Source organism: Plecotus auritus (genome assembly GCF_963455305.1).
Source record: "Plecotus auritus genome assembly, chromosome: 3".
Taxonomy (NCBI): Eukaryota; Metazoa; Chordata; class Mammalia; order Chiroptera; family Vespertilionidae; genus Plecotus; species Plecotus auritus.
In genome coordinates this window covers 121,300,869-121,320,001 of record NC_137772.1, presented here as the reverse complement: position 1 = coordinate 121,320,001, position 19,133 = coordinate 121,300,869, and the positions used below count along the sequence as shown (strand labels likewise).

At 40.4% G+C, this 19,133-nt stretch overlaps 1 protein-coding gene and 2 pseudogenes across 3 annotated transcripts in view; 1 reads left to right on the top strand and 2 right to left on the bottom strand.

Moving 5' to 3' along the window:
* Positions 1-6,978, bottom strand: part of LOC308244155 (rho guanine nucleotide exchange factor 39-like) — a 75,651-nt pseudogene extending 68,673 nt beyond the window's left edge. The window contains exon 1 of the transcript in view: positions 6,922-6,978. The product of the transcript in view is annotated as a rho guanine nucleotide exchange factor 39-like (transcript). The remainder of the gene's footprint in view (positions 1-6,921) is intronic.
* Positions 1-19,133, top strand: part of FRY (FRY microtubule binding protein) — a gene marked incomplete at its 5' end in the record, with an annotated part of 677,381 nt that overhangs the window by 102,151 nt on the left and 556,097 nt on the right. The gene's annotated exons all lie outside the window — the stretch shown is intronic.
* LOC308244154 (developmental pluripotency-associated protein 4-like) lies at positions 15,153-15,824 on the bottom strand (annotated as a pseudogene). Its single transcript has one exon. The product of its transcript is annotated as a developmental pluripotency-associated protein 4-like (transcript).

The following is a 19,133-nucleotide window of genomic DNA, read 5'->3' as shown; positions in this document are numbered from 1 at the left end:
TATACCTGACAAATTAGACCTCAAAATGAAGGCCATAACAAGAGATAAAGAAGGCCACTTCATAATACTAAAGGGAGCAATTCAACAAGAAGTATAACTCTGGTAAACATATATGCACCCAATACAGGAGCACCCAAATACATAATAAATCTCCTGGAGGATATCAAGGGAGAGATTGACAGCAATACAGTCATAGTAGGTGACTTTAATACCCAACTAACACCACTGGACAAATCCTCTAAACAAAAAATCAGCAAAGAAACATCAATCCTAAATGACTCACTAGACCAGATGGAATTAATTGACATCTTCAGAACATTTCACCCCAAAGCCACAGAATATACATTTTTCTCAAGTGCACATGGGTCATTTTCAAAGATAGACCATATATTGGGACACAGGCAAAGTCTCTTCAAATTCAAGAAGATAGAAATCATATCAATCATCTTCTCAGATCACAATGGCATAAAACTAGAAATCAACTACAATAAAAACAATAAAATAAATCAAACACCTGGAGTCTAAATAGCATGCTATTAAACAAAGACTGGGTTACCAAAGAGATCAAAGAAGAAATAAAAATCATCATGGCAACAAATGACAATGAAAACACAACAATCCAAAATCTATGGGACACAGTGAAAGCAGTCTTGAGAGGGAAGTTCATAGCTCTACAGGCCTATCTCAAAAAACAAGAAACAATGGTAATAAATTATCTAACCCTACAACTCAAAGAGTTAGAAAGAGAGCAACAAGAAAAGCCCAGCATAAGCAGAAGGAAGGAAATAATAAAGATCAGAGCAGAGATAAACAACATAGAGACTAAAAGAACAATACAAAAGATCAACAAAACCAAGAGCTGATTCTTTGAAAGAATAAACAAGGTTGATGAACCTCTAGCCAGGCTTACCAAGAAGCAAAGAGAGAGGACCCAAATAAACAAAATCAGAAATAAAAAAGGTGAAGTAACAACAGATCCCACAGAAATACAAACGATTATGAAAAAAATACTATGAATAACTGTATTCCAAGAAAATGGACAACATAGATGAAATAGACATGTTCTTAAAAAAATGCAAGTTCCAAAAATTCAACCAAGAAGAATAAAAAACCTGAGTAGGCCGATAACTACCGAAGAAATTGAAACAGAGGTAAAAAATCTTCCAGCAAACAAAAGCCCTGGTCCGGATGGCTTTACAGGGGAGTTCTACCAAGGATTCAAAGAAGAATTAAACCTATCCTCCTCAGACGATTCCAAAAAATTCAAGAGAAAGGCACACTTCCAAGCTCTTTCTGTGAAGCCAGCATTACTCTAATCCCTAAACCAGATAAAGGCACCACAAAAAAAGAGAACTACAGGCCAATATCCTTGATGAATATAGATGCTAAAATCCTCAACAAAATTCTAGCAAATTGGATTCAGCAATACATTAGAAAAATCATACACCATGACCAAGTGGGATTTATTCCAGGGATGCAAGGATGGTACGATATCCGCAAATCAATAATTGTGATACGTATCATAAACAAACTGAGAGACAACAATCACATAATAATATCAATTGATGCGGGAAAAGCATTTGACAAAATCCAACACCCTTTCTTGATAAAAACTCAGCAAAGTGGGAATAGAAGGATCATACCTCAACATAATAAAAGCCCTATATGACAAACCTATAGCCAACATCATACTCAATGGGCAAAAACTAAACTCATTTCCCCTAAGAACAGAACAAGACAAGGATGCCCACATTCACCATTCCTGTTTGACATAGTACTAGAAGTACTAGACATAGAGATCAGACAAGAAGAAATAAAAGACATCCAAATTAGAAAAGAAGAAGTAAAACTGTCCTTATTTGCAGATTACATGATTCTATACATAGAAAACCCCAAAGACTCCATCAAAAAACTACTAGACCTAATAAATGAATTTGGCAATGTAGCAGGATACAAAATAACACCCAGAAATCTATGGGATTTTTATACAGCAATAATGAACTCAGAGAAAGAGAAATGAAAATAAAATCCCATTTACCATTGCATCAAAAAATATAAGATACCTAGGAATAAACTTAACTAAGGATGTAAAAGACCTATACTCAAAAAACTACAGGACATTGAAAAAAGAGATAGAGGAAGACATAAACAAATGGAAGAACATACCATGTTCATTGATTGGTAGAATCAACATCATTAAAATGTCCATACTACCTAAAGCTATCTATAGATTCAATGCAATCCCTATTAAAATACCAGTGGCATATTTAAAAGATCTAGAACAAACTCCACAAAAATTCATCCGGAATAAAGACCCTGAATAGCCACAGCTATCCTGAGAAAGAAGAATAAAGTTGGAGGGTTCACAATACCATATATCAAGCTATATTACCAAGCCACGGTTCTCAAAACTGCCTGGTAGTGGCACAAGAACAGACATATAGACCAATGGAACAGAATAGAGATCCCAGAAATTGACTCAAGCCATTATACTCAATTAATATTTGACAAAGGAGGCAAGAGCATACAATGGAGTCAAAACAGTCTCTTTAATAAATGGTGCTTGGAAATTTAGTCAGATACATGCAAAAAATGAAATTAGATCACCAACTTATACCATATACAAAACAAACTCAAAATGGCTAAAGGACTTGAATGTAAGACGGGAAACCATAAAAATCCTACAAGACTCCATAGGCAGCAAAATTGCAGACATTTGTCATAGCAATATCTTTACAGACACAGATCCTAGGGCAAGAGAGACTAAGGAGAAAATAAATGTGACTACATTAAAATAAAAAGCTTCTGCACAGCAAAATAAACCATCAACAAAACATCAAGAAACCCCACTGCATGGGAGAACATATTTGCCAATGATATTTCCAATAAGGTTTAAACTCCAAAATTTACAGAGAACTCATACAACTTAACAAAAGGAAGATAAACAATCCAATCAAAAAATGGGCAAAGGATCTAAATAGACACTTTTTGAAAGTGGACATACAAAAGGCCCAGAGACATATGAACATATGTTCAAAGTCACTAATCATCTGAGCGATGCAAATCAAAACCACAGTGAGATGCCATCTCACATCTGTCAGAATGGCTATCATAAACAAATCAACAAATGACAAGTGCTGGCGAGGATGTGGAGAAAAAGGAACCCTTCTGTACTGTTGGTGGGAATGCAGACTGGTGCAGCCACTGTGGAAGACAATATGGAGTTTCCTCAAAAAGTTGAGAATGGAACTTCCATTTGATCCAGTAATCCCACTTCTAGGACCAAGAAACCAGAAACACCAATCAGAAAAGATATATGCACCCCTATGTTCATAGCAGCACTATTTACAATAACTAAGATTTGGAAACAGCCTAAGTGCCCATCAGCAGATGAGTGGATTAAAAAACTGTGGTACATCTACACAATGGAATACTACACTGTGGTAAAAAAAGATGGAACTTTTACCATTTGCAACAGCATGGATGGAACTAAAGACCATTATGCTAAGCGAAATAAGCCAGTCAGAGAAAGATAAATATCACACGATCTCACTCATATATGGAATATAATGATCTACATATTTTGATGAACTAGAATAGATTCAGAGACAAATGATAGGAGTGGAAGGGAGGTTAGAGAGCAACCAAAGGACTTGTATGCATGCATATTAGCATAACCAGTGGACACAGACACTGGGTTGGTGGGGGCTTGCCTGGGGTGGGAATATGGGGGGTGTCAATTGGAGAAAAAGGACACATATGTAAAACTATAGACAATAAAAATAAATAAATAAATAAATTAATTAATTAATCTAAACTGATGTACAAAATAGATTAATGGTTATAAGGGTGCTCAAACAACTTAATGAGAACTACAGAAGAATAATTAAGAGTTAGAAACCATCAATAATAATCAAGAGGAAATGAAGAATGAAATAGCTGAAATAAAATATACTCCGGAAGGAGTCAGCAGCAGACTAGCAGAAGTGGAGGACTGAATCAGTGAATAAAAGACAAGGTAGAAAAAAAATACAACCACACACACCCATTCAGAGCAGCAACTGGGAAAATAAAATAAAAAAGCAGAAGGAGAATTTAAGGGAGCTTTGAAGAAATATGAAAAGTAACAACATTCACATGATAGGGATACAAGAAGGAGAAGAATCTGAGCAAGGAAGAAATAGAGAACTTGTTTGTAGAAATAATGGCAGAAAATTTCCATAACCTGGTGAAGGAAAAAGTTATTAAGTTCAGGAAACAGAGAGAGTCCCAATCAAGATGAACCTCAAAAGACCCATATGTAGGCACATCATAATCAAAATGAAAAACATTAAAGACAAAGAAAGAATATTAAAAGCTGCAAGGGAGAGACATAAAGTTATCTACAAGAGAGCTCTTCTTAGACTGTCAGCTGATTTTTTCAATAGAAACACTTCAGGTCATAGGGAATGGCATGAAGTATACAAACTAATGAAAACCAAGGGACAGAACCCAAGAGTACTCTATCTAGCAAGGCTATCATTTAAAATTGAAGGTGAAATAAAGAGCTTCACAGACAATTAAAAAATGGTCAAAGGACCTAAATAGACACTTCTCTAAAGTGGACATTCAGATGGCCAAGAGACATATTGAAAAATTGCTCCAAGTCACTAATCATCAGAGAGATGCAAATTAAAATGACAATGAGGTATCACCTCACACCTGTCAGAATGGCTACCATCAATAAATCAACAAATGACAAGTTCTGGAAAGGAAGTAGGGAAAAGGGAACCCTAGTACACTGCAGGGTGGAAATGCAGACTGGTGCAGCCATTATGGAAAACAGTAAGGAGTTTCCTCAAAGAAGTAAGAATGGGATTGCCATTTGACCTAATGATCCCACGTCTAGGAATATATTCTAAGAAACCTGAAACACCAATCAGAAAAAACATTTGCACCCCTGTGTTCATAGCAGCTCAATTTACAAAAGCTAAGGTTTGAAAACAGCCCAAGTGCCTATCAGTAAATGAGTGGATGAAAAATCTGTGGTACATTTACACCATGGAATACTATGCAGAAGCTAAAAAGAAGGATCTCTTATCCTTTGAGACAGCATAGAGGAACCTTGAGGGTATTATGCTAAGTGAAATATGCCAGTCAGAGAAAGACAAGTATCACATGATCTCACTCATATGAGGAATCCTATGAACAAAATAAACTGATGTACAAAATAGATCCAGAGATGTAGAAGCATGGAACAGACTGAGGAATCTCAGAGGGAATGGGGTGGGGGTGGGGGTGGGGGGCAGAGTTTAACTGGAGAACGTATATGCATATATGCAAAGTTCATGGACACAGACAATAGTGTGATGAAGGCCTGGGGCGGGGGGGTGGGGGGGTCCGGTATGGTGTATTGAGGGTCAATGCAAAAAAAACAGGACATCTGTAATACTTTCAATAATAAAGGTTTTAAAAAAATGAATACAAAAGTTGTTAAACGAATAAAAATAAACAACTATATGATCTTAGAAAGTCATAGTCAAGTACAAAGTGTCTTTATGTAAAATGGGTAAGAAACAGAAAAGGAAAATAGCCCATGCAAACCTTAACCATAGAAAAGTTTAGCTACATTAATATCAGACAAAGATATTGACTTTAAGGGACATTGCATAATAAAGAACAGATTTATCCAGAAGATATAACAACTTTAAATATAAATATGGTATCCTACATAAAACATAAGGATAACAACAATAAAAAAAGCAAAGGAGCAGTCATCCAGCTGAGAGATGCTGATAACTCATGAAAGAAAGGACTCCTCAAATTTTTTTTTATTTATCAAGTATGACTGGTTTTTGACCCTGAATAGCATGGGTTTGAATTTAGTATATTCATTTATTCATGAACCTTTTTCAATAAAGTCAGCTCTTATATCCCCAGATTTCATATCCACAGATTCAACCAATCACAGTTTTAAATAGTATTTTAAGCCACAGAAAGGAATCTTCACATGTGGAGGGCCACTGTGTACATTGTTCTACAACATTTTATATAAAGGAGTTTAGTATCTGCAGATTTTGGTATCTATGGGAGGCCCTGGAACCAATTCTCTAATGATACCAATGGATGACTGCACTGTAGTTAAGTTCTGGGGAAATCAAAGTTATAGGTGGATTTCCAACTGTGCATGGGGAGGGGGTCATTTCCCCTGATCACCACTTTGTCCATGGGTCAACTGTAGTGTATCATATTATAGTTGACTTATAACATTGTGCTTGGTTTATATTATTCCTACCAAATAGACACTGTTCTATTGCCTCTGTCCTTTTAGAGTTTACATTCAGGTGAGGAGAGATAGACAATGAATACATTTAAAAATTAATGCAATATCAGCATTATCCACAATGGCGAAAGGTAGAAACAACCTAAAGGTCCATCAGCAGGTGAATGGATAAACCAAATGTGGTCCATATGTACAATAGAATGTTATTGAGCCTTAAAAAGGAAAGATACCCTGACTTCAACTCAGTTGGTTGGAGCATCATCCTGTGCATTGAAGGGTTATGGGTTTGATTCCCAATCAGGCACATTCCACGTTTCAGGTTTGATCCTCCTGTCTGGGGGCATACAGGAGGCAACCAATTGATGTTTTCTCTCATCTCTCTCTCTCTCTCTCTCTCTCTCTCTCTCTCTCTCTCTCTCTCTCTCTCTCTCTCCCTCCCTCCCTCCCTCCCTCTCTTCCCCTTAGTCTCTCTCTAAAATCAATTAAAAAACATATCCTTGAGTGAGGATTTAAATATACATATACTGAGTGGCCAGATTATTATGACCACCCCATCAGTACTTCGTTGGGCCACCTTTTGCCTTCAATACTGCAGTGATTCTTCTTGGCATTGACTCCACGAGATGTTGAAAGGTGATGCGAGGAATCTGACACCATACCTGATCAATAGCACTGTCCAGTTCTGTGAGATTTGATGGTGGTGGAACCAGCTGCATGATGGCTCTTTTAACTTTGTCCCACAAATGCTCAATTGGATTGAGATCTGGTGATGGTGGAGGCCACCTAAGCAAGGTAAAGTCTCCCTCATGTTCTTGAAACCACTCCTGCACAATACGAGCACCGTGGCATGGTGCATTGTCTTGTTGGAAGAAGCCATCTCCATTGGGATATGCCATCAACATGATAGGATGAACTTGATCAAGCAACAATACTTAGGTATGTTGTGCTATTCAGACATTGTTCCACATGAATTAAAGGGCCCAAATCATGCCAGGAAAACATGCCCCAAACCATAACACTGCCCCCACCACCTTGAAGGGTTGTAATCATGCATGTGGGGTGCATGCTTTCATGCTGTTTCCATGAAATTCTCACTCTGCCATCTGCATGATGCAACGGGAAACGTGATTCATTGGACCACATGACTTTTTTCCAATGTTCGACTGTCCAATCCTTGTGTTCCTGTGCGAATTGGAGATGTTTTATCTTGGTAACTGCAGACAGCAAAGGTGTTCAAACAGGCCTTCGGCTTCCACATCCCATACGATGCAGTGTACGGCTAATTTGCCTACAAACATCAGGTGGTCATAATAATCTGGCCACTCAGTGTGTGTGTCTGGCATATGCTATAGTGTGGATGAACCTTGAAAACATGCAAAGTGAAATAAGCCAGATACAAAAGAACAAATACTGTATGATTCCATTTATATGAGAGACCTGCAGTAGTCAGATTAACAGAGATGGAAAGAACAGTTTTCTAGGGCCTGGGTGGAGTGGGAATGTGGTAAGTTACTTTTTAATGGGTAGTTTTGTTTGAGAAGATGAAAACGCTCTTGAAATAGATAGTGGAGATGGTGGCATAACATCGTGAATTTACTTAATGCTGCAAAATTATACACTTAAAAATAGTTAAATGGTAAATTTTGTGTTATATCTATTTTACCACAATTAAACAAACACAAAAATGCAAGAAAACTTCACCTGCCCCCTAGCATATATTCTGTGAATCTATGGGGTAAACAAGTGCAAGAGAGAATGGCAAAAACTATGTTTCAAGTAAATTTTTTTCTGGGCAAAAAAGTTAACAGGTTGTGGTGAATTATATGAAACAATCAGATGATGTCATAGAAAACATTGTAGCATCATGGGGTGGTGGCTCTGCTGGGCTCTTTCTTTGATTGAGGTAGCAAGAGAAGGACTCTGAAGAAGTAACATTTAAGTTGAAACCTTAAGGAAAAACTCAGTCATGCCAGGATCTGGTGAAAGAATATTTTAGGTGGTGAAATTATCAGGGTCAAGGCCTTCAGGTGGTAAGGAGCTTTGCAGAGATAAAGAACAGTGATAGAATAAAGAGTAGTGAATAGAGGAGGAGAGGTAGGAAATGAAGTCAGAGAATAAGGTGGTGAGCCAGATTTCAAAGCATTAGCAGAAAAAGAATGGAGGTGAGATTTATTCTAATTGCTCTGGGAGGCACTGGAAGTTTTTTATTTTATTTTTTTACAGCATAGTGATTAGACATTTATATAACTTTAAAAGTGATTCCCCAGATAAGTCCAGTACCCATCTAACACCATACATAATTATTACAATACTAGAGGCCTGGTGCATGAAATTTGTACATGGGTGGCGGGGAGTCCCTCAGCCCAGCCTGTGCCCTTTCGCAGTCCAGGTCCCCTCGCTCCTTACTGCCTGCCTGCAGCGGAGGTGGGAAGGGCTCCTGCCATCACTGTTGTGCTCGCCAGCCTTGAGCCTGGCTTTTGGCTGAAAGATGCTCCCCCTTGGAAGCGCCACTCAGCCAGAAGCTGTTGGAGAGTGGGAATTTTTGAGCATGCTTCCTCCTAGTGAGAAGGCTAACGCCTATTTTGTAAAACTACTGTTTGGAATTCTCTGCTGTTTTTTTAGATGAACTCTTATTCTAAAAAATAACTTTGCTTTCTAGCCTGCTTGAATAATGAGGAAGATAAACTTAGCTGTCTGACCTTGTAGGCCAGAGACTAGAGATGCCCATACTCTCAATGCCATGCCAGGTGCATTTTTTAATTGGATAGAACTGTGTTGTTTTCAAGGCCAGCAGCGAGATAACCACTAAGCACACATAGGGCTGGCTCTTTAATTAAGGAAAACTGCTTTGTTTTAAATTGTTTTAGACTGTTTGCTCTGCAAAAAACAGGATGTAGTGAGTGGGTTTAAATACGGTCGGACAAAAAGGGTCAGGGCTGCTCTCTGATCTCCCTGAGTGGAGAGGGGACAGTCGCCGGCCGGCAATAAAGGCTCCCTAAATTTTAATTTGGTCTGGACTCCAGTGGTCTTTACTCACGTTCGCTCCACAACAAAGCCAGGCTCGCTGCTTCTTAGCACTGCCACGAAAGTGGAGAGGCTCCCGCCACTGCCGCTGCACTCGCCAACCGTGAGCCAGGCTTCTGGCTGAGCATCGGTCCCCCTGTGGGAGTGCACTGACCACCAGCAGGCAGCTCCTGCGTTGAGAATCTGCCCCCTAGTGGTCAGTGTGCATCATAGTGACCAGTTGTTCTCTGGTCATTCCACCTTTCAGTAGATTGGCATATTATGGTTTTATTATATAGGATTATTGACTATATTCCCTATGCTGTACTTTATACATCCCTATGACTATTTTGTAACTGCCAATTTGTACTTCATAATCCCTTCACCTTTTCACCCCACCCCCACAAAACCCCTCCCATCTGAAAACCATCTCTTTGTTCTCTATATCTATGAGTCTGTTTGTTTTGTTTGCTCGCTTAATTTTTTTTTTATTCTTCATAAAAGTTAAGTCATATGGTATTTGTCTTTCTCTCTCTGACTTCACTTAGCATAGTTGTTGCAAATTTCATTCTTTTTTTTATGACCGAGGAATATATACCACCACTTTTTAGCCACTTATCTATTATGGGCCCTTGGATTGCTTCCATATCTTGGCTATTATAAATAATCCAGCAATGAACATAGGGATACATGTATCTTTTCAAATTGGTGTTTTGAATTTTTTCAGATAAATTCCCAGAAATGGAATTGCTAGGTCATATGGTAGTTCTATTTTTACTTTTTTGAGGAACCTCCATACTGTTTTCCATAGTGGCTGCACCAATTTGCAATTCTACCAACAGGCTCTGGAGGTTTTTAAAAATCAGAGATATATTCATATTTTTGTAAAAATGATGGCCTTGCTGTGAGGCAGTGGTGGAGGTGGAAGCATGGAGAGCTCTCAACAGGAAGCAGGGTGAGAGATGACACTGAGATACAGAAGAGAATGCATTCTAGAACTCTTGGGATGCTGAGTCCCAAGACTCAGTGCTGAATGGTGGCTGATGGTGAAATACCTGATTCTCCAGTTTCTAGCCTGAGCTTCCTCATAAACATGGGTACCTCCTCGGTGGACTAGTTGCTAAGATCCTGTGTTCTCACTATTGAGGCTTGGGTTCAACCTCTTATCAGGACAGTGGTATTCAGAAGGAAATATGTAATAAAAAATAAGGGTTAAAGTTAGGATCAAGGTTAGTGTTAGGGTGAGGGTTAGGGTTATGGGGTCTGATAGGCCTGGAGTTGTGAGCCCTACTTACAAATACTGGGAAAGATTCTTTCTCTCTTTAAGCCTCTAAAAATGAGGCTAATAATATGAAATTTGTGTATAATGGGACTCCTAAAAATGATTGCTGCCCTCTCCTTCTGTGATCCCCACTTCACCAGCTTCACCAGAGGGAAACCATGGACTCAGACATCAGTAAGACAAGCTCCTGCCTGAAGGATCAGTCAGACATATCTCAGAAGACACCCCAATCCTGTACTTCCTAAAGAAGCTGAAAAAAAAATTAACCTGCTGCCTGTACACACCCAGATTGCCAGAGAAATAAGGTCAACCTGCAAACATCTAAAGGCTTCTGGCAGCAACAACAAAACACTGTTAAGTAATAGGGATGGGGAATCTCATCCACAATAATAACAAAAGCTAAAAGCTATTTAGGAATAGATCAGATAATCAAGGCCTTATGGACAAAATTGCAGAATATTACAGAGCATACAATAAGATGCAAATCAAAGGAGAAACCACATTTTTTACATTGTGAGATTCAATAGCAAAGTCAGTTTTTACCAAATTGATTTAAATACTCAATAAAATTCCAATTGAACTATCATTAGTTGTTTTTTTTTACGAGTGTGTACAAGTATGGAATTTTGCAAGCTGTTCCTAAAATTCATGTGGAAAGCACAAAAAGGCAAAAATACCTGGGACATGTTTGAAGAAGACCTAGTTGAAGAAACTTTCTCTATTAGATGTCAAAACCTGTTTTAACGCCATACTGATTTAGTCAGGTAATGTTAGTGCAGAGACAGAAACATAGATCAAAGTAAAGACCCCAAAAACAAATTCATATATATATACAGCAGAGATGAGCTATGTGGCCCTAGATATTGACACTGCAGATGGAGTAAAGAAATGATGGATATTTACCTCATGACACATACAAAAACAAATTCCAGATGGACTGAAAACCTAAATGTGAACAACAAAAATCTAAGAATAATGTCTTCAAAATCTCATATTATGAAAAGATTTCTCAAACAGGATACAGAAAGCACAATCGCAGTTGATAGGTCCAACTGCATTGAAGTTAAGGTTGTCTTTTCAATAGAAAATGCTATAAACAAGATCAAATGATGAAATACATCACAGGAGAAGATATTTCCTTTGAGTATAAGTGTTGTAGTTAGTATCCAAAATCTATCTTAAAACTCTAAATCAATAAGATAAAAGCAAAGCCTAATATAAAATTGGGCAAAGAAAAGGAACATAAAATACACAGAAGGTATTTAATTGGGTATGAAAAGAAACCCATCCTCCTGAGCGATGAGGCTGTTATGGATAGGCCTACAGATACCCATGCAATTGCTCCAGCACCTTGTGACATTTATTGTAGAAGGAAGACTCACTGTCTTAAGGAGTTTACAAACCAACACTGAGATTTGGAACTAGATGCCAAGTTGAAGCCTGACGCTTTCCAACTTTGCCAAAGCTTAGGTCAACAGCTGGAGTAATATGGAATTCACGTCTTAAGCCAAACCACACAGGGTTTTGGAGAAAGCAGAAACTGGATGAAGATTTGGTGAGACAGGGAGACCCAAGGCTATAGGAATGAGCAACCACTGATAGCAAAGTCACAGGAAGCCAGATTCTGAGCTAAAACTTATGCCAAATAAATTCTATTGTTTTTTAAGTGTTAGGCAAGTGAACTCAAGGAAGCCGAGCCCTATGGAGAAAGCAGTGACTCTAAAATGATCTATTACAAAACTCTGGCCACCTGTGTCCTTGCCACACACCTTTCTCAGTCTTAATGAGTCAGTAGTGTCTCTTAAGCAAAACTAATCACTCGAAGTCAGAATTGGCATCCTTACCCAGTTAGTGCCAGGGTTTGTAGACAATGTCATTCATTCATTCAACACTTAATGATGGAGGGCTTTCATGTAGCTGACACTGTTTTAGGTGCTTGGGATACACTAGTGAGCAAAATAAACAAAGATCCCTGTACTGGGAGTTTATATTCCAGTGGTAAGGGGATGTTATAAATAATCAAATAAGTAAATTATTTTAATTCAGGCCCTACCCCAGATTCTGAAAAAATAATCTGTATTTCAACCATTTCCTCTTGTGATTTATATGCACTTAAATGTTGGAGAAGCACTATGAATCGAGGAGTCTGGTTTTTCAATTCCACATCCAATTGATCACTATTGGATTGGCTTCCTGCCAAGTTGATGCCTAACCTATTTGTGGTAACAGTCATTTTTGACATCTCTCAGTGGTAGTGATGGGAAATAGTACTTGTGAGCAGATATTATAGGCAACACTCACTAAATCATTCTGAATGTGGAACTGCTTCCTTTGCTGTAACTGTGCCTTTTTCTTACACTGAGTAACTCATGGCTATAATTAAGGCAACTTTAATGATAGCAAGTGGTTTTGTTATTTTATGCACCTTGCTATTCTGAACCAATTTATTTTAGTTCTGGTACATTTGGCTATACTAAACAATATTTACCCTTTTTCTAAATAAAGACATTCTGACTACTTTGTTCATTTTAGCACAGAGACAGACAGGCAGTAAAAGCAGAATATGAGCAGTTGGAATTGCTTGGAGCGCTTTCTGATCTCCGCACTTCAGCTTCTGCCATTACCACTTCCTGGAGGTTCTCTTCATGTCTCTCTGCCAAGACAAGATATTCATTCTTCGATATCCAGTTCCTAATTAGTCTTGTTCTTTAATATTATATTTTGCGGCTCATTGTTAAATGAAGGAATTACCTTTTACTTTCAACTCATATAGCATCTACTGTTATTGTCTCTGATTCATTTTGAAATGAATCATCCACTGATTTGTGACAGCACTTCCACACTTAAGGTAAACTGTCATTTATGTCCTGTGAACTATCATTGTTGTTACATTCTCATGCTTTTATATCATATTTTTAGTGTAGATTTTATTAAAAAATATATTCTTATTGATTTCAGAGAAGAAAGGAGAGTGGGAGAGAGCTAGAAACATCAATGATGAGAGAGAATCATTGATCAGCTACCTCCTGCATGTCCTACACTGGGGATTGAGCCCACAACCCAGGTATGTGCCCTGACTGGAATTGAACCGTGACCTCCTGGTTCATAGGTCGATTCTCAATCACTGAGCCACACCAGCTGGGTTTTAGTGTATATCTTAGATTCCTTAAAGACAGGAATTATGTCTCATGTATCATAATGCACTTAATGCATTGTTTTGTACAAAATAATAATTCAATAAACACTGTTGGTTTTAGTGTATATTTTCTCTATGGGTAAAGATTTTTATTTTGAAAGGTCAAGCATCTGGTATATAAATTATAAAACTGAGGGCTGACATCACACAGACATTTCCATTTGCTATTGGAGAACAGCTTTAAGTCATATTTAAAGGTTGGAGCTGAATCATATGCAGCTTGGAATGACATTTCACAGGCTGCTGAGGAGAAGTCTTTGCATATATGCTGGGTTGTTCCCAGCATATGAAATGACAGGAACTGGGTACTGTTTGAAGAGTGAGGTAGTGGCCTCCACCATTAGAAAACAAGTAGCAGAAGAATTTAGAATTCAAATGGAATGTGATTAATTTTGAGTAGGGATTCCTTGTATAATGTCATCACCAAACATTTGAAAGAAAGCTGTAACCTAAGTTATAAAAACATAGAGAAAATGGAAAGCATACAGAGAATATTTTTTCCTATAGCATAGTGGAAAAGCAATCTCATACAGAATGTAACACAGTTCCAAAAGAAGCTGTGTAAATCACTATACTACAAGTTTAATCAGTTTATTACTAAATGTACAATTTGCCCAAGAAGAGATTAGCAAACTCAGAAGCTGAGTGATTAGACTAGAGTGAAGATATAAAATTACCCTTGCATTCTTTTTTTTTTTTTTCAAAAGATGCACATTTTTACTATATCCTTTTTGTCTCTTTTCAACGGCCTTCTCTCTATACTGATAAAAGGAAAAATGGGATTTTCCATTCTTCAACTTTTAATATTTAGCACATCATTCTGTTACACTGGGCCAACTGAAATCTTGCTAGAAAATGACCTGCCAAACTTCTAAACAGGATGAACTGAAGTTACCTACAGAATGAAAATTTTTGAAGATAAGAAAAGGGAAAAAAGTTAGCAGTTTGAAGTGATTAAATTTAGAATTAGGAGGTAGCAGCCCCTAAAGGAATCAGAATTCTGAGGCAGGAGTCCAGCAAGGGAGCACACCTGTTTCACCACTCCCTTCATGAGGTTTACTGCAGACTCCCACCATGAAAAAGCTGCTGGGGTCACTTCTGTTTTAGATGGGTAGTCCTTGGATGGTGTCTGTGACTTGCATCTTCACTGCAATGAAAGATAATTTGTGAAATGCTTGTCCATTTTAAAGCATAAATGTCTGTATCCCAGCAGACAAAGCAGCAGGCACTGTTGGGAGTCTGAGGGTAACATCTGCTCCCCACCTGTCTGTGGGCCCTGTAAGTAGGGAGCACCAAGGATGTCAAACAGCCTGAAGTTTGGCTGTTAGTGGCACCATGGAGTTGATCGTAGTCACCTTTTTACCATTAATTACAAGTATAGCTGTACTATTTTTCTTGGCATTATAATCTCACCGGAGGCTTCTCATTAATAACTTATTCCTATGAATGCATTTGGGGCACAACATATTATCCTTCAGGTGTGAAGGTGGAAAGTTGCAGGCAGGTAGCAAGAAGAGTGCACACACTTGCCCTTGTTTCTCAGGAATCCAGATCTGCCCAGCATAAAACTGTAGCTGAACCCAACCCTCTGTGGCTGCAGGGAGACTTTGCCCATGGACCACAGACCACTTGTAACCATAGGCCTCCTGTGGTGACACCAAGGTCTCCATCTTCCCAGTTATGGCTGCAGTTCTGCTCCAGGAGGCAAAAACAGCATCTGGCATGGAAATTGTCTTGAAAATATTGAGGGATCAGGGTTGCAATATTCAGGGGACCAGTCACTTCAGGAAGACCAAACTGTCCAGAGTCATTTCCCCCTTTTTCATCTTCAACTTCTTTTGTGATACTGTCAATATCCTTGCCTCCTCTGGTGTGATAGGAATATTCTTTTGATTAGGGTAAGCATGTTCACGCAGTGTGTTATATGTTTCCAATTTCATGCCTTTGGTGCCCAGCTTTAATTGCTGGCACCAAGCCCTCATGGCATTTTGGTGAATTAGGTTAACTGGTGACAAGTGAATAGGCAGTGGAGGAATTGGCATCTTCTTGTGAACTCTTACTCTTTTATTTGCTTGTGCCATCTTTTGTGGACAGGAAGCTTTGTCATCTTTCATAGATCTCTTCCATTTGTTTCTATTCCTGAGCTTCTTTGTATACTTGGTTTACCAGAAACCCAATGTTTCTCTTTAGCTTGTACCGGTTAGAAGATTTTTCCAATTTGCATGCTTTTTCCGCTTCCCTGACTTCGTTGAGTTCCCCTCAAAGCCTCTCCACCTTTAGTTTCTGTATGCAGTGCTCATCAGTATGTGTGGCTTCTAATTATTTCTTGGCTCTAACAACCCCAGGGAAAAAAAAGACCAGCGCAGACCCAGCACCTTTGGTTTAGAACAGTGGTCGGCAAACTGCGGCTCGCGAGCCGCGGTTTGCCGCTCTGTTGACTAATGAGTTTGCCGACCACTGACCTAGACTCTCGATTCCAATAATTGCAGGCTGTGGTTGTTCCTTGTGATTAAGCCCTTATCCCAGTGGTCGGCAAACTCATTAGTCAACAGAGCGGCAAACCACAGCTCGCGAGCCGCAGTTTGCAGACCACTGGTTTAGAACATATGTCTTCTTGCCTTTTGCATTTGCCATACTGAGAAAAGAACTCAAGGCTGACAAGGAGAAAACATTCTAATATTTTTTACTACTAGAGGCCCAGTGCATGAAATCAGTGCACGGGGGTAGGGTGTGTGTCCCTCAGCCCAGCCTGCACCCTCTCCAATCTGGGACCCCGAGAGGGATGTCCAACTGCCCGTTTAGGCCCGATCTTACCGGGATCGGGCCTAAACGGGCAGTCGGACATCCCTCTCACAATCCAGGACTGCTGGCTCCCAACTGCTCGCCTGCCTGCCTTCCTGATTGCCAGCCTGATCATTCCCTAACCACTCCCCTGCCAGCCTGATTGATTCCTAACTGCTCCCCTGCCAGCCTGTTTGCCCCTAACTTCCCTCCCCTGCAGTCCTGGTCATCCCTAACTGCCCTCCCCTGCAGGCCTGGTGCCCCCCAACTGTCCTCCCTTGCAGGCCTGGTTCCTCTCAACTGCTCTCCCCTACTGGCCATCTTGTGGTGGTCATCTTGTGTCCAGATGGGGGCAGGATCTTTGACCACATGGGGGCAGCCATCTTGTGTGTTGGAGTGAAGGTCAGTTTGCATATTACTCTTTTATTAGATAGGATAGAGGCCTGGTGCACTGGTGGGGGCCGGCTGATTTGCCCTGAAGGGTGTCCCGGATCAGGGTGGAGGTTCCCTTGGAGCGTGGGGTGGCCTGGGTGAGGGGCCTGTGGTGGTTTGCAGGCCGGCCATGCCCCCCGGCGACCCAAGCGGAGGCTCTGGTATCTGGGATTTATTTATCTCCTATAATTGAAACTTTGTAGCCTTGAGTGGAGGCCAAGGCAGGCCAGGAAGTTTGGCTTCCTCCATCACCAGGGAAACCCAAGCCTCCTGCTCACTCCGTGGCTGCAGCCATTTTTGTTGGGGTTTATTTATCTTGTATAATTGAAACTTTGTTGCCTTGAGTGGAGCCCAGGGCCAGCCAGAGCGGGCGGGAAGCTTGGCTTCCTCCATTTCTGGGGAAACCCAAACCTCCTTCTCGCTCCGTGGCCGGCCACCATCTTGGTTGGGTTAATTTGCATACTCATTCCTGATTGGCTGGTGGGCGTGGCTTGTGGGTGTAGCAGAGTGATGGTTAATTTGCATGTTACTCTTTTATTAGTGTAGATAGTTGGAAATATAATTTCTTTTTTCTTTATTCCTTCTCCTCCCCCTTATCCTCCTCTTTCTACTCCTCCTTCTTCTTTTCTGCTATGTAGGAAATAATTTGATCTGTGTATCCTATATAATAAAAGCCTAATATGCTAAGCATCAAAGCATAATAAAGCACTCGCTATGATGTGCACTGACCACCAGGGGGCAGACAGTCGACCAGCCGACTATTTGCTATTACGTGCACTGACCACCAGGGGGCAGACGCTCCAACCAGTAGATTAGCTTGCTGCTGGGGTCCGGCCAATTGGGACTGAGCAAGACAGGCTGGGCACACCCTGGAGCCCTCCCGTCGTCCCTCCCTGGCTGGCCAACCTCCTGCATTTCTCCCGGGCCCCTATCATGCACTGGTGAGGTCCCTTGTCCTGGCCTGCGCCCTCTCACAATCTGGGACCTCTCAGGGGATGTCGGAGAGCTGGTTTCAGCCCAATCCCGCAGGCCAAGCCGAGGGACCCCACTGGTGCACCAATTTGTGCATCAGGCCTCTAGTATTTGTATAATGACTTTATCTCTGACAGTAGTTGTAGTTTTTTACAATTCTCTTATATTTTCTAGGTCAGTGGTCGGCAAACTCATTAGTCAACAGAGCCAAAAATCAACAGTACAATGATTGAAATTTCTTTTGAGAGCCAAATTTTTTAAACTTAAACTATATAGGTAGCTACATTGTTATTAACTTAATTAGGGTACTCCTTCAATCGCACTGTACGTGCGTGCCCGCACGTGGTATTTTGTGGAAGAGCCACACTCAAGGGACCAAAGAGCTGCATGTGGCTCGCGAGCCAAGGTTTGCCAACCACAGTTCTAGGTGAATAATATTATTATCTGCAAGTAATAATGTTTGTTCCCTAGTTTTGATTTTAGGGTCTACCTGTTCTAGCTTGAATATTAACACTTTTTAGCCTCAGTTTCTTCATCTGTAAAATGAGTATAAAATATTGGATATCACTGCTATGAAGAGTAAATGCAATAATGTATATAACTCTTAGGACAGTTTTTAATAAGAGATCAATATATGCATGCTCCATTTTAGAACTTGTAGTAAGCTATTTTTAGTAGTTATGGTATAGATCCTGTACTTGTTAAGATTTTTATTTTATTACTAGAGGCCAGGTGCATGAAATTCATGCACAGGGGAGGGGGAAGGGATCCTCTCAGCCCAGCCTGCACCCTCTCCAATCCGGGACCCCTCGGGGGATGTCCAACTGCTGGTTTAGGCCCAATCTGCCAGAGATCAGGCCTAAACCAGCAGTTGGACATCTATCTCACAATCCAGGACCACTGGCTCCTAACTGCTCACCTGCCTGTCTGCCTGATCGCCCCTAACAGCCTCTTCCTGCCTGCCTGATCGCCCCCAACTGCCCCCCCTGCCAGCCTGATCACCCCTAACCACCTCTGCCTCCTAGCCTGATCTTCCCTAAATCCCCCACCCCCACCCTGACAACCTGGTTGCCTCTAACTGCCCCCCATTGCCAGCCTGGTCACCCCTAACTGCCCCCCCCCTGCTGCCCTGGTCACCCTTCCCTGCCTCCCCCCCGCCAGCCTGGTCATTCCCAACTTCCCCCCTGCCTGCCTGGTCGCCCCTC